This window comes from Pleurodeles waltl, chromosome 1_1, assembly GCF_031143425.1.
Source record: "Pleurodeles waltl isolate 20211129_DDA chromosome 1_1, aPleWal1.hap1.20221129, whole genome shotgun sequence".
NCBI lineage: Eukaryota > Metazoa > Chordata > Amphibia > Caudata > Salamandridae > Pleurodeles > Pleurodeles waltl.
Genome location: NC_090436.1, coordinates 250,063,901 through 250,080,257, shown reverse-complemented (window position 1 = coordinate 250,080,257; position 16,357 = coordinate 250,063,901). Strand labels below are relative to the sequence as shown.

The 16,357-nt window shown below is 45.8% G+C and overlaps 1 protein-coding gene across 2 annotated transcripts in view; it reads right to left on the bottom strand.

The window, feature by feature from the left end:
- GHR (growth hormone receptor) overlaps positions 1–15,401 on the bottom strand; it is an 820,074-nt gene extending 804,673 nt beyond the window's left edge. The window contains exon 1 of one of the 2 annotated variants that reach the window (XM_069221472.1): positions 14,975–15,401. The gene's annotated coding sequence lies outside the window, so the exon portion shown is untranslated. Of the gene's footprint in view, positions 1–14,882; positions 14,903–14,974 lie in introns of those variants that run through there. The other variant, XM_069221475.1, reaches the window with a different exon arrangement.
- Positions 15,402–16,357: the final 956 nt, after the last annotated feature.

Sequence of the window (16,357 nt, the reverse complement as noted above, 5' to 3'; positions counted from 1 at the left end):
TCTGCCACTCAGCGCACAATGTTCTATTAAATAAAACAAATTCCTCACGAAGCGGGAGGGGATTAAAATCCCCTCGGGTTCCGTGAGGCTTTGTTCACAGCTATTGCTGTGAACAAAGAGAACATTGGAATGTTGGCACTGCAGGCTTTTACCAGCCAGTAAAAGCCCGGAGCACTCCATTATTTTCAATGGAGCTGCCAACGTTTCAATATTCTAATATAGCCTTAGAACCCGCCGTAGCGGGCTCTACCGGCTATTCGGCGAGGGCCTTTAACAAGGGAGAGGGCCTTTAATAGCTGGTAGAGCCCGCTACGGCGGGTTCTAAGGCTATTAGAACATTCTGCCAGTCAGGACAGAATGTTCTATTAAATATCAGCCTTAGATATGTTTTTCTGCTTAACAGTTCTGAAAATACACAAATTTTACTTTTAGATATATCTGTTTCAATTTTGGACACATACCTAATTCAACCAACCAAAAGCGTTTAATTTATTTGCTAGGTTGGGATGCACGTAGGGGAGCTACTCACAGATAACTGGAGAGCTACCGATTTCTCCCAAGCTTACTGGAGAACCCTGTGCTAAGGTCTTGGGCCAAGCGGGCCCCACTGAATGAAAAAAGGGGGCCTCTGCAAGACATAAGCCGAATGGAGCAAGGTTGCAGCCATGACTTTCCCAAGTCGTTTTTCTTGTACAAACAACTGTGAAAACTGCAATTATTGCACAAGACCAGAAGACACAAAACAAGATAGCAAACACAGACCTAGGCATAAACATAGACACTCAGCTACAAAGCACCCACAAGAACCAACACTAGCAAACAAGCACTGGACCTTGACCAGGAAACTGTGATTAAAAAGCACAAAGAGAACTACTTCCGAATGCGATAGGATCTGTGAGGTTTCACACAGTGACACGCACTAGGCAACTGGTGTGAGCTGGAAGCAAGGCCATGTCCTCTAACTACATGGAACTGTGCGGCAACAACTCTTTTCAACTGAGATCACATGGAAGCAAAATGTGCAAACAGGGCATTTGAAGCAGAACATCACGTGTTATAATGCCTCGTGAGAACACAAACAATTGTTTACTTCTTGAGCAGCCTCTTTTCTGATGCTGGGCAGCATGGAGAAAATAATTGGGTTTAATACAGTATATCATTTTCATTCCAAGCTAGGATTTAAGAAAAAATGAAGCAACTTTCCTGTATGTCAGAATTCAGAATGGCAGTCTGCAGGGGTGCAAGGTGATGACAACTTGGTTTGCTGGAGCTGGCTAGCACACATACGTGGGGCTTTAGGAGGTATTTTTGGGCTGTATTGTTCTAATCTGGAAGCACAGGATGATGGCATAGGTACAAAAGATCTTTCAGTCAATTACAATGCTTCAAAGGCCTTAAATTGGTTTAGGCCCTCACATAAGCACATTAACATAGATTGGCAATTGTGAAATGTTTCTTGTTAGTGCGTCAACACCAGTGGCAACAAGAACAGGCGAGTCTGCAATTCACTGTTTTCCATGTGATTTAAGGAGCCTAACCTTTATTTAGTCGGGCTATGAGTTGTTCATTTGTAGGGTACAGCTGGTGCGAGTCTATATATTAATTTATTGTTTGGTCTAATATATTAACTGCTTACATGGCTCATCCGCTCAAGGACGCTCCCATAATATCATGATAGAGTATCAAGGATGGATAAAACTTGTTCTCACTGAGGAGAGGGGGTAGTTGTTGAGTGTAGGTCGAAGGGAAGATACAGGTCAAAGGACAGGGCATGTGGTCCTGCCAGAAGGGTTCTCTGCAAAAAGAAATCATCGAAGAACATACACAGCGTAGTTTCTGTGCTAAGGTGGGATACTAAGGGTCTCTTTCGTGCTTTGCATTGATAGGACGCAGGATCCCTGCTAATAATTTTCATTATTAATTTATTTAGATCGCAAATGCATACCTATATATATTAACAACAGAAACATGAGAGTAGCAATCTATTCTAAAACCAGACATGCTAAAACATGGTAAAAACACACCCAAATTATCATTGTGCACCAGCAATTGATATACTGCCCTGGTCATTTAAATAGCTATAAATGTATTTCTTCTTTCCGTAAAAATGAAACAACTAAATAGTTACATTTGCAGTGCTTAAAATGAGAAAATAATCATATACCTCACTAACTGCACGGATGCCAACTTTTTCTAGCCATGGTTTAAAATTTCTCATTTTATCATAAATGTCAGTACACAGTTACACTATATGCCCTACCTCGGTTGGTATTATTTGTCGGCAGCTATGTGGATAAAGTGGGACCCTGATTGACAGGCTCCCTCTTCAAAGTAGCACTGGGAGAAACATTCCTTGAAACTCAGGATTGGCAATGGTGAGAGGTAACCTTAAAGGCAAAGGCCTATAGGTAAGTTGCCACAATCTTGATAAGCACCCTGGGAACCAAGAGATTCTCTGTGACCTGCAGCTGGCAACAGGTGGACAGGCTGAGGAGATGTGGCTGACTGGATGGCTGCTTCATGTCAGGTGACAGGGTACCATATTGCCCTCTATGGTGAGGTGTAAGATTCTAAAACATCTCGCACAAGTACTGAGGGAAAAGGGTCTCTCTTCCTCGTTTGTGTCTCACTCCACTCTCTCTCTCTCACTTTTGCTTTCCTCCCTCTCTATCTCCCCCGCCGCTGCTGCCCCCGTGGCCCTGCCCCCTTTTTGCAGCCCGCCACCTTTTTTGCGCCATTTTTCGCCCCCGCTCCCACCTCCCAGGTGTCCTCCCCCCCCCCACCTCCCTCTTTAATGGCGGCCGCCAAAGGAAAGCTCGTCTGTGCCCACTCGTGCCTGGACCATGCCCAGCGCCAGAACCTCTGGCTCACGTCCCCCGCACCGCCGCCATACACATCTTCACTACGACAACACCACTCTCTGTGCCCTCAACATCGGCCACTCTCCCGCATGCCTTCAAACCTCCCCGCAGACCACCCGCGGACCCCTCTCCTGCCCAAACTGCACCTTTACCAGCCTCCATGCCAACGACCCACCCACCAAGGCAGGACGCAACCATCTCAGATGTATCCTCCTCAACACCTGCTCCGTCCACAAGCACGCAGTAGAGCTATGGAATCTACTCGACTCAGCCTACCCAGATGTTGCCTTCCTGACCGAGACCTGAATGAACCCCTCCTCAGCGCCTGATATCGCCATAGCCATCCCAGATGGCTACAAGATCACCCGAAGGGACTGCTCCAACAAACCAGGAGGAGGCATCGCCATCATCCACAAGAACTCCCTCAGGATCACGACCAGCACCGAAGACACCCTCAGCACCGCAGAACATCCACACTGACCCAAACTTCACCCTCCGAGGGACCCTCATCTACAGGTCCCTCGGTCCCTGACAGCAGTTCAGCGACTCCATCAACGACGTCATCAGAATGCATGCTCAAGCATCCACTGAATACATACTCCTCGGGGATTTAAACTTCCAGCTCGAGAACACCAACGACAACAACACTACCACCCTGCTCGACAACCTCTTCAACCTCGGCCTCAAACAGCTCGTCACAACAGCAACCCACTCGGCAGGACACACACGGACATTTTCTCCGCCAGCAATCACGTCTCCTTTAGTCACACTACCGAACTCCACTGGACAGATCACCACTGCATCCACTTCTCCTTCAAGAAACCCACAACACATCACCACCCACAACGGATCCCCCACCACAGTTGGAACAAGGCCACCGAAAGCCAATTTTTCACGACTCTCTCCCAGAACCCACCCATCGACACCGCAGACACTGATGCAGCTGCCCGCAACTTTAGGCAATGGGTCGACACCTGTGCCAACACTCTCACCCCAATCAAGAATCCCTCCTACAGACGTACCGACAGAAAGGCCTTCTGGTTTACCGCGGACCTCCACGAATCTAAGCAAACCTGCTGAAGACTCGAAAGAAAGTGTCGCCAAGATCAGACTCTGTACAACCACACAGCCTTCAAAATCAACAACAACGCACACAGCCACATGGAGCTCTTCAACGTCGTGAAGGAACTCTCCAACCCCAGCTCCAACGACAACCACATCCCAAGACCTCTGCGACTCACTAGCCTCCTACTTCCAACACAAGATTGCAGACATCCACAACAGCTTCAGCACCCAGACCTCCCCGGCAACCACCAACACCACAGATTCACCTCCGACCAACCTCATGCTCTCCCGGACCCCCGCCAACAACAACAACACCATCAGAATCATGAACAGCATTCACTCCAGCTCTCCATCTGACCTCTGCCCTCACAACATCCTCAACAAAGCAAGCTTCGTCATCGCAGCCCAACTACTGAAGATCATCAACAGCTCCTTCGAGTCCGCCACCTTCCCAGAGAGCTGGAAACATGCCGAGATCAACGCCCTCCTCAAAAATCCCAAGGCGGACTCAAAGGACCTCAGGAACTTCCAGCCTATCTCCCTGCTCCCCTTCCCGGCAAAAGTAATTGAGAAGGCTGTCAACAGACAACTAACCCGCTTCCTCGAGGAGAACTGCACCCTTGACCCTTCCCAATCTGGATTCCGCAGCAACCACAGTACCAAAACCGCCATCATCGCCGCCACTGACGACATCAGAACCATACTGGACAACGGCGAAACCGCTGCCCTCATCCTCCTGGACCTCTCAGCTGCATTCGACACCCTCTGCCACCACACCCTTTGATTATGCCTCAGCAATGCAGGAATCCGCTACATAGCCCTGGACTGGGTCACCTCCTATCTCACCAGCAGAACCCAGAGAGTCTGCCTCCCCACTCTCCGCTCGGAGGCCACTAAAATCATTTGCGGTGCACCCCTGGATTCATCCCTCAGCCCGACTTTCTTCAACGTCTACATGGCCCCGCTTGCTAACATCGCCCAATCCCACAACCTCAACATCATCATCACGCAGACGACACCAAGCTGATCCTCTTCCTCAACAAGAACTCCGCCAAGATCAACCTCCACAAAGAAATTAAGTCCATCACTGAATGCATGCAGATCAGCTGCCTCAAACTCAATTCCGACAAGACGGAGGTCCTTATCTTCGGCTTCACCTCCTCCGCAAGGGATGACTCCTGGTGGCCTGCCACTCTCGGAGCCGCTCCGAATCCCACCGATCACGCATGCAACCTAGAATTCATCTTGGACTTCTCATTATCCATTACCCAGCAGGTCAACGCCATCTCCTCCTCCTGCTTCAACACCCTCTGCATGCTCCGAAAGATCTACAAATGGATATCCACTGAAACCAGAAGAACAGTCACCCAAGCTCTCGTAAGCAGCAAACTGGACTATGGCAATGCCCTCTACGCGGGAACCACGGCCAAACTCCAGAAGAGGCTGCAACGCATCCAGAACACCTCTGAATGCCTCATCCTGGACATCCCCCACCACTGCCACACCACAGACCACCTGAGAAACCTGCACCGGTTCCCAGTCAACAAGAGAATCACCTTCAAACTCCTCACCCACGCTCACAAAGCACTGCACAACACCGGACCAGAATACCTCAACAGATGGCTCTCCTTCTACACCCCGACCCAGCATCTCCGCTCCGCCAACCTCGCCCTCGCAACCATCCCACGCATCCACAGAACTACAACCAGTGGTAGATCATCCTCGCACCTCGCTGCCAAAACGTGGAACACTCTTCCCACCCACCGGCGCCAGACCAAAGACCTCCTTACCTTCAGGAAATTTCTCAAGACTTGGCTGTTCCAGCAGTAGCAGCACCTCCCCCCACATATTCTCCCCTCCTCAGCGCCTTTAGACCCTCGCGGGTGAGTAGTGCGCTTTACAAATTCCTGATTGATTGACTGATTGATAATAACACTATTCTGTGTTCCCCTAAGTCTCCTGATAAAAATGGTACCTCACTTGTGCGGATAGGCCTAGTGCCTGCAACAGGAAACGGCCCAAAACGCAACATGGGCACATCACATTTTTCCACTGAAAACTGACCCTTTTTTGCAATGTGCTTAGCTGTGGATTTTGGGCCCTAGCAGGCAGCTAGCAATTAGGGAATCCTAGCAAACGTACATTTTTGAAAAATGGACACCTCAGAAAATCCAGGATGGGGTTTCTTGTTTGGCTTTCACCAGGTTAAGTTAACCAGAATCCATTTCAAACCTCAATACTTGACTAAAAAAAAAAAAAAACATTTTCCTCAAATTTCAGACAAAATGTTCTGAAGGGATTCACAAACTTCTTTCCACCCAGCATTTCCCCGAGTCTTCTGTTAAAAATGGTACCTCACTTGTGGGGAAGCCTTAGAGCCCGCAATAGTTAATGGCCCAAAACACAATATGAACACATCATATTTTTCCACTGAAAACGGACACTTTTTTGTAATGTGCCTAGTGTGGATTTTGGGCCCTAGTTCAGCCACCACCTAGGGAAACCTATTAAACCTGTACATTTTTTTAAAGTAGATACCTAGGGGAATGCAGGATGGTGTGATCTGCAAGGCTCTCACCAGGTTGTGTTACCTAGAATCTCTTGCAAGCCTCAAAATTTGAATAGGAACATTTTCCTCACATCTCTGTGATGGAAAGTTGAGGAATCTGCAGGGAGCCACGTACTTCCTTCCACCAACAATTCCCCCTAAGTCTTCTGATAAAAATACCATCTCACTTGTGTGGCTGGGCCTAGTGCCTGCATGAGAACGAATCAAACCAAGGTCAATGAGGGTCTCTTTGCGAGGACTTCCACTGATCTTAGCTTAATCTGTTCCTGTCACAGGCACTAGGCCCAGCCACACATGTGGGGCATCATTTTTATTGTGGCAAGTGGGGAAACACTGGGTGATAGGAATTTTGTGGTTTCCTTCTGATTCTGGAAGAATATGGCAAAGGAATCAAGGAAAATGTGTGATTAGTCAAATTGTGAGGTTTGCAGGGCATTGTGGGTAAGAAAACGTGATGGAATCCACGACAGCCACACCACCCTGTACTCCCCAGGATTTTTAGTTAATGAAAATATCTAGAGTTGGTAGATTTTCCCTAGAGACAATGTATACCCTGGCAGAGAAAGACAGAAAGACAAATATTACTGTATAAACATCTGTTCCTCAAGAACACACATATACTGGTTGGATTTGGCATGAGGGTGAGTAAAAGGTTCAAAACGTAAAGTTTATTAACAAGAGATATCAAAAACATTAAATATACTGGTAATTGAAAGTTCAAACTATAGACACAATAACTCACAGCTCGTGAGCTGAAAAGCTGCAACAAGGCACCAAACACTTTACAGGCCATTCACAAATATTTAATGAGTGACACACACAAAGCCATCTACACTGTCAGCCACAGGCCAAAGCCATTACAGCACTCAACAGACAGTGCCATTCCATGACCCATCACTTTCATACACCCACATGACTGACAAACCAATCACACTGGCTGGTAGCTGACGGAGTGTGTGGACTGACGTTTGGCTGACAATGTGTGTGTGATGACAAGCACCAAGTCACTACATACACCAGCAGCCAAGTGCCAGCTCATATACACCACCAGTGAAGTGCTAGTCCATTCACACTGCCAGCCAAGCACCAGTCCACGCACACTGCCAGCCAAGCACCAGTCCACACTGACTGCTAGCCAGGACACAGTCCACGTACCACGCCAGCCAAGCAGCATCCACGCATACCTCCAGCCAAGCACCAGTCCACGTGCACCGTCAGCTGAGCACCATCCATGTACACCTCCAGCCAAGGGCCAATACACACACACTGCCACCCTGGCATTAGTCCACACACGCTGCCAGCAAAGTTCCAGAGCACACACCGCCAGCAAAGCGCCAATCCACACACACCACCATCACAATATTTTGAATTTAAAAAAATACAAACCAATTTTAAGGAGATGCAAAACCAATTATGACTTCAAACACAACTGGTCAAACTAAATACATCAAACTTTTGCCAATTGTGAAACTGAGCAAGAAATATAAAATGAGACACACCAGTCAGTTCACTTTTATGCTCACGGTTGCTCCCAATGATTCTGTTGCATGTGGCACAATTTAAAACATGTAAGCACACACAGCCCAGGATTAAGAGGACACTTGGGGTAGTACATATGACTCTCCTTCCACACAGCTCTTCGGACACAGACTCTACATCTTCTACAGGGAAAGTTTATTTTGGGTGTGCGAGGAAAGTGGCGATTTTTCAATCTAATTACTAAATATGTCAAAATGCACTCAGAGTTTTAACAAACAACTATCATACACCACCAAAAATCATAAAATAAACAAAGTTTTAGTGTGCAACAATGGTGCAAGTTTAGCATGATCGCTGTGTACAATATTAGCGAACAGCTGGTTACCCAATGGAGAACCAGATCCAAAGTGCCCAATTTAACAGCTTACGGGCTACATATATAGACCGTTTAACAATGACTTAACATTTTCTCCACACGAAATTGACATTCTTCAGTACTGTAATTGCTTTATTGAAGATGAAACAAATCAGTGTTCATGATTCAAACAAAATGTTGCTCCCGATTTGTAAGATCTAGATTTGGTTGTGCCGAAATCGTCTTATTCATATAATCATGTTAAAAACCCAATGCATTCCGGTAAAACCCTTCATCAGGGGTTAAAACATGCACGGTAAAGACCAGCCCAAACTAGAAAGTAACCATTACTTGATAAGCACATCATGCAATCAGGCAAAGACAATTGTAAAGCGGACCCTGAGATGATGAAGTTGCTTGGGGTGTTACGTACGTGCTCTAGCAAATGACCAGCTGAAGCCAGGAGCGCACCTAATGCAACAACGTGCTAAACGCATGCATATGGCGTTCTAACAATTACAATACTGCCATATCAAAAGAGATGAATTTCAATCCTCTATTGGGCATTCTCGGCCCCTTCATGCACAAATCCTTCCTGCAACACAGGCACTATTGCACCATGGCATAAGGGTGCCTGTGAGGGCGGTAGCACAAGGAATGAGAAGGAATGTGGCATATCTTGATAGATATGGCACATTCATGCCTTCTCCCTTGCCATGCAATGGAGCACATTAAGGTATCTTGCTGTGCTACGTGACATTTTAATAAATCTGACCTTATGTTTTTTGTGATTTATAACTTTAACACTAGTCAACCATGATAGATCTACTACAAACAATTGCCCTTTCCAACCCATAATCTACATTCCAGACAAATTTCATCTACAGCTATTTACCAATTTTCATACTATGTCTGTTTAAACTTGATTCTACGACATGACACTCCACTGTATGACAACACTCCAATCTATAACACGTGATTCACTCTACGACAGTCCACTTCACTTTGACACTCCACTATCCGACATGACACGCCATTCCACTCTAACACATGCCACTTCATTCTACGACATGCCACTCCACTTTATGACACACCACTACACTCTATGACATGCCACTCTATTGTACACCAGTTCACACTACAACATTCCAGCTCACTCTGCGCCACTCATCTCTGACCCTCCACTCTAACACACTGTATTACATGTCACTCTGACACGTGACTCCCCTCTACTGTAACACATGCCACTCCACTCCACTGTACAGCATGCCACTCCACTGTAGTCTTTTGTTATTTATGTCACTTCACGCCAATACACTGTACCCAAATCCACTTTACACTATTCCAGTGTACCCCACTTCAGTCTACGCCACTCTACTCTATGCTATTCACTCTATACCACTTCCACTCTACACCACTCCACAACACACTTGACACTACACTACACCAGTCTATGCCACTCCACTTTACTCTATGACATGAAACTCTACTCTACATCACTTCACTCTACCCACTTCAGTGTACAATATTTCATTGTACGCCACTCCACTCTACGCTATTCCACTGCATGCCACTCCACTTCGTGCAACTCCACTCTATGCCGCTCCATTACATGCTACTCAGCTCTATGCCACTCCACTCTACTTAATGAAATACCACTCTACTGTACACTACTCCAGACTTCGCCACTCCACATATGCTATTTGACTGTATGTCACTCCACTCTACTTCACTCTACGCCACTCCACTGTACACCATTCCACTCTATGTTATTCCACTCTATGCCACTCCACTCCCTGCCACTCTTATGTACACCACTCCACTGTATACTATTCTACTGGATGCTACTCCACTCTACTGTACGACACGCTACTCAACTCTACAGCACATCAGTCAATGACACTCCACTCTACTCTACAACATGCCACTCTAATGTACACCATTCCACTCTACGCACTCTACTGTACGCCAATCTACTCCATGCCACTCCTCTGTACACAACACCACTCTATGCCACTCCACTCCGCTCTATTCCACCCCATACTTATCCACACTACGCCCCTACACTGAAAGCTATTGGATTGTAAGCCACTCCACACTATACCAATGTGTGTCACTCCACTCAATGCCCTTCCACTGTACCCAATGTATTTCACTACATTCTATTTTAAGACACACTACTCAACTCTTTGCTACTCCAGTTCATGCCACTCTACTCTACTTCATGCCACTCAACTATACGCTATTCAGCTGTTTGCCATTCTACTCTACACCACTCCACTCTAAGGTATTCCACTGTATGCCACTCCACTCTACTGTATTCCACTGTAAACCCTCCACTATATGCTATTCCAATGTTTGCCATTCCACTCTACCCGACTCCACGCCACTCCACTTTACGACACTCAACGCCCATCTTCTTCACCATGCAATAGTCCTCTCTATCTCACTTCACTGTACAACAGTGTATTTCAGCCTGTTCAAGTGTACGGCACTCTACTTTACTCCATTCTACTGTACTAGACACTACTCCACTCTACAACATTCTACACAAGTCCCTCTATGCCACGCCACTCCACTTTACTGCACTATACTCTATAACACACTGCTCCACTCTCCAGTAATCCACTCTATATTCTGCGCTAATCTATGACACTCAACTCTACAACACTCTATGCCACTCCAATTTAACACACTATACACCACTCCACACCACACTAATCAACTCTGTGACACTCCATTCTATGACAGTTTCTGACACTCTTTATGAAATGCTGCTCCCCTTTATGACACTTCACTCCATCCTACGCCAGTCCACTCTATTCCACACCACTGTAAGACCCTCCCCGCCACTATGCTGTATGACAGGCCACTTGATGACTCTGTACTCTATAATTTGAAAAACCTTTTATTTAAAAAAATCCTTGAAAAAAAACAAAGGTTAAACCTTAGACATAGTTAGGAAAACGTTATTTATTCTTTCCATGCAATCTAAACTTAAACTACCCAAGCATTAGAAGTTCTAATGTTGCAGTTATACTTTATTTAATTAAATTTAATTAAATAAATTAAATAAATCAATTTATAATTTACACCCCACCTTCAAATTATTATAACTCTCTCCTTCTCCACGCACATTATATACCCTTTCACGTTACATCACTTATACCATCTAAAATCATAGCATTCACAAAAACACTTTAGAGATCACATATCACATCATTTGTGAGAACATAGTGCATGTTAGTGTGGCAAGTTATAGTTAATGTAGTGTGGCTATCGAGTTCACTACCCTGTATACGGAGGTGCGCGAGTTACAATAGTTTGAAGGTGGTGCATAAATAATAAATTTAAGTTATAAGTTTCTAATATGTGTGTAGTTTATGTTTGGTTTGTATAGAAAGAATAAATAAAGTTATAGTAATTTAACTGTGGTGCAATATTATAAATGTAAGGTTTAACATAACATTAGAATTCCTAGTGTTTGTGTAGTTTAGGGTTGGTTGGTATAGAAACAATAAAGTTTTCCTAACTATAACTAAGGATTAACCTTTGTTTTTTTTTCATTGATATAAATATAAAACTGACATTTGTGACACATCAAATGGCCACATGAACTTGGCTTTAAATTCTGAGTTAAATGTAATGTTTGTCACTGGTGTAACACCTCAGTAAAAAGTGACTAGCATTGCTGAATAAATTAGGCTTTCAGGTAGCTGTACTTTAACAAACTCCACTCATTAGCACCCGCTGAAAATGAAGTGTTATAAGGGAACAGAGAGAACCTTGACTCACACTTGTTTCATCTTTTGGAAAGTGAGATTATTGCAGTAAGATGAATTTCTTAAAGACAATGATAAACTATACAACAGAATCAATGAAACGATGTTAGAATTTCAGCGAAATACAGCACAAGGATTTACATGGAGTCCCACTACTATTTTAAATAGCTGCAATCAGTTTTAAGGCATTGGTTACACCTTACCTTAAAATAGCATTTCACATGTTCACTCTATGTGATCCATCCCCTTAATACATATCTTCCTATAATTACACCCCACTTCAGGGTGATCCTCCCTGACCGAAGATTACATGCTGGGATGCATTAAAGGTCATCGTCCGAGGGCCTATAACACTTTTGGAGCTTCCAGGCACGAGAACAATGCGACATTTGTGTTGGCCGGTGGCGACCCCACTCTGTAGCCTACAAATGTTGTGAATAAAGTGCTGCGTAGAAGGCAATAGAAAAGATAAATGTTACTTTTGCATTTTATCTAAAGGCTGGAATAGTGAAAAGGTGTTTTCTATTGGAATTAGTACCACGGTCTTGCAGGTTATAGCAGGAGATACAAATAAAAATAGTTATTAAGTAACTAAATGAAACTGGGTAGGTTATATTTTGCGTTTTTCTATAGTCCAGGTCACATCAGAGTGTTAGGAGTGGAGGGAGGAGAGGTGGCTGGAGGAAGGCCAGGATGGATGAATCCAACTATCTGCCTCACAAGAACAAACCCTGTGGTCCCGCTGTTGCATCTACACCTGCAGCAATTTATCCTAGGGGCTATAAGGGCGTAATTTTGAAGTTCCTCTGTGGTACCATATTCGTGTGTGAATAATTACTACAGTCTGTGAACTTTTACACCCATGGTTACATACCAGACTTCTTTTCGTATTTAAGCACTGTAAATAACAGGTATCATTATTACCCAATTGCATTATTACCCAATTGAATGCCACTGAATTTAATGGCCTCAGAAAGATGGAAGGCGGAGTTGGCCCTGCCGCAATTCAAATGTGTGGCCTGTAGATCACTGCCCATTTCACCGAGTGTAAAATCATTGAGCCATCCTGCTGACTTTTCTTTCCTTCGTTAAGGGATGTAAGAACCTCTTTCGAATACAAAGGTCTGTACCTCGCTGCTTTGATTCTACTTCTTCATTGGCAGTTTGATGCAGAAGTGACAGAATGTGGTGAAGGACTTCTGACTTGAAGGCGGCCGGACCATGGTCAAGGTTTAGAGAGAGGCGTGGACAGTCGGCTATCAATTGATGTATTGTACCCTGGACAAACACATTATAGTATTAGCTGCGTTTCATCCACTGTCCTTGGGCGTCAACATTAGCACTGCTACAACTGTAATGTGGTGGGAACTGTGGTTTGCAGAAATACTGACCTCTCGTATGTTTATCTCACAGGAAAACGGTCAATTAAAGTCTCTTTTTTGTTACGGTCGTCTCGTGGGAACGAAAGCCCAGCCCATTCTGGATAAATCGGTTAAGAAGTGACATAGACAAACAGAAATGCAGCGGTCTATAATGTAATTTGTATAGTGTGACCGCCTATACCAGTTTTCCAGTCCTGGGATAGATGAATTCTGGACAGCAAAAGTTTGGTTTGACTCCGTCCAGCCAGTTGCACTAACACATCGGATTACACTAAATTAATTACTGAATAAAGGAAAGCATATGATTCGAAAACGGGTGTATGGCGACATGGAGCCATCCGTACATACTGGGATGCAAAACCATAGAAAGGTCTTCGCCCCAGCTACTCTTCGAGCGTGTGCACGTCAAACATATCCCCTATGCCATGTTATCAACAGGTGTGCAGCGCTTTTAACCATTACTGTGAGAGTGTATATTGTTCAGCAAGTTGTTACTGCAAAATCATCAAGGAATCGAGTAGTTTCAAAAACTTAAATTGAGAACTGGTGATTTATAAACAACAGCTGCAGACTGTATTTGCCGGGACAGAATAAAGTAGCGGTATTTGTGTAATAAATTGGCATAAAACCCATAACACGGCTGCAACTAAGAAACGCACACAGAATTATCACAATGAGATTATGCGGGGACACCACAGAAAACAGGGCCCGGCACTTATGAAAACTTAAGTTTGAAGATGTTCCCTCGAAATCGAAAGAGCTCCTACTGTCCAGCCCTCTCAGACCACTCACAACTCACCCAGCAGCAGAACCCTCCCAAGAGTTATACAAGTGCACAGCGCCTGCTAGTAAATCACGGGGTTGCAGGGAAGACTACACAAATGCAAGGTTAGTCAATTATCTTAAACTCAAATACGTCCAAAGCGGTGTATTATATCCCATGCAAGTACTGCATGGGAATATACCGCTTTATGGAGAAGCTCGCGGATGTATCATGTGAAATGGGAACTCGCCTCTTAAAGCGCCTACGGCTGCTCGGATTGTTAATTAAACCACCTCCAGCCGGTCTGGGTTCTTAGCAATTAAACTGTTAGCTAACCACTGCCTCTTTCCATTCTGCCTCCTCTCTTAGTGCCGTCTGCCAGTGTGACATGCCGAGGAGCGCGTGTGCGCCCAAACGCTAAAGGCACGAATCCCCATAAGCGTAAATAGTAAGTACCACGCGGCAAAATCAGCCAGGGAAAGTTTATACGCTTTTCTGACTGGGAAAAATACGAAACCAGAATAGTGCAGAAGTTTTCCGCTTTGGGCTTCCCTCTCTTCCTCCGCCTCCTCCTTCACGTTCGTACGAACACACACACTTGCGAGAGATCAGATTACAAGACCCACCAGTGAAAAACATGTTCAGGAACTTGGAGTTGGGAGAGCAAAGCCCGGGCCCATGCCTGCACATGGAAATCAGAGTGCCATGAAAAAGGTACCTTGAAAGTGGCCTTTCCCGCACTGGTGAGATACTTTGTAAATCCAGAGGAGCAGGCAAGCTCCTTTCCAGCCGCAGTAATCCCCCGCTCCGGGCGATCTGGACAGGGATCAGCAACGGCAGCCGCCGAAGCCTCCTCCCATTTCTCGCCTTTCTGATCTGTCAGATTGTGCAGAGGGAAGGGCTCCTGCCCCCGCTGCCCCGTCCTCCCTTCCCCGGCTCCGGGCTCCAGAGGCAGCGCGCTGACACTGGTCACCACTGTGGGCGGGAATTACCCTGCTGCTCAGGCTCCAAGACGAACAGGACTGGAGGGAAATGGGGAAAAAAGCTCTCAGCACATTCCTGAGAGCTCAGACGGCGGCCTCGCCCCCTCCCCTCGGCCTGTCAGTGGGAGCCGAAGCGCAGCGCCGTGCGTGTCACTTTTCACCGAGCTCCGGGGCTCCTTCTAGAGGAAAACACTGGCTGGTGCCACGGGTTTCACTCAGTGTGATTGAGAGCGAGAGACGAGAGGGACTTTCAAGTGTGCGCTACAGATGGAGCCAACAAAAATGACAAACACATCGCAGTTGCACGTACAGGTTATTCACTCTCTGCCAGGAAAGTAGGCGCCCACGTGGAGTCGCAATGTGTGCAGGAGGACAGTGCAGCCTGTCACCAGGGCCGGACTGGGAACTCAAAGCAGCCATAGCAAAGTTAGTCAGACCAGCCTCCCCAGGGGCGCAACTAAACTGGAAGGGGTCTCCCTGCACTGAATATGGAGGGGGCACCCACCGGACTCACACAGGCCAGGTACTGTGTCGAGGGGACCCCCTGGAGTTCGAGGGCCTTTGTTACGCCCCTGCCACCCCCATAGAGTTCATAGCCAGCGACCCTGACCACTACCATGGCACTTGGGGAGTTCCCCCCACCCCGCTGCAAGAAAATGTGGAAAAAATGGCAAAAAAATGAGCGTTCTACAACACATTTTTCAATATATTATAAATTGTATTCGTTTTTAAAGCATAATGAATAATGACCTTACAGTGCACCAGCATACAGCCATCTTTAGTGGGGTTCATCAGTGATTCCCAGCACTATCACTCTCTAACACTGCCTCTCACCCAGTGCTTAATTTGTAAATAAAAAGGTGCCGGTGCCCAAAGCCTTCCTCTTAAACATGCGGCTGCTGCAATTAAATGTGTGAACACAGAATACTGAGGCGGCGTAATCCTGAAGCCATCTTGGGCCTCTTCAATTCATATAAAGCAACTCCCTGCCCTTTCAGCTCACTCTTGCAGCTTTCTAATTTCTCCCTTTGTGACGCTTTTTCGTTTTATCCTTCCTCCTCTTTCCCATATGTGTCTTTTGCTCGCAGCAAATGCTTGAGGCAGGATAATTAGCCCCT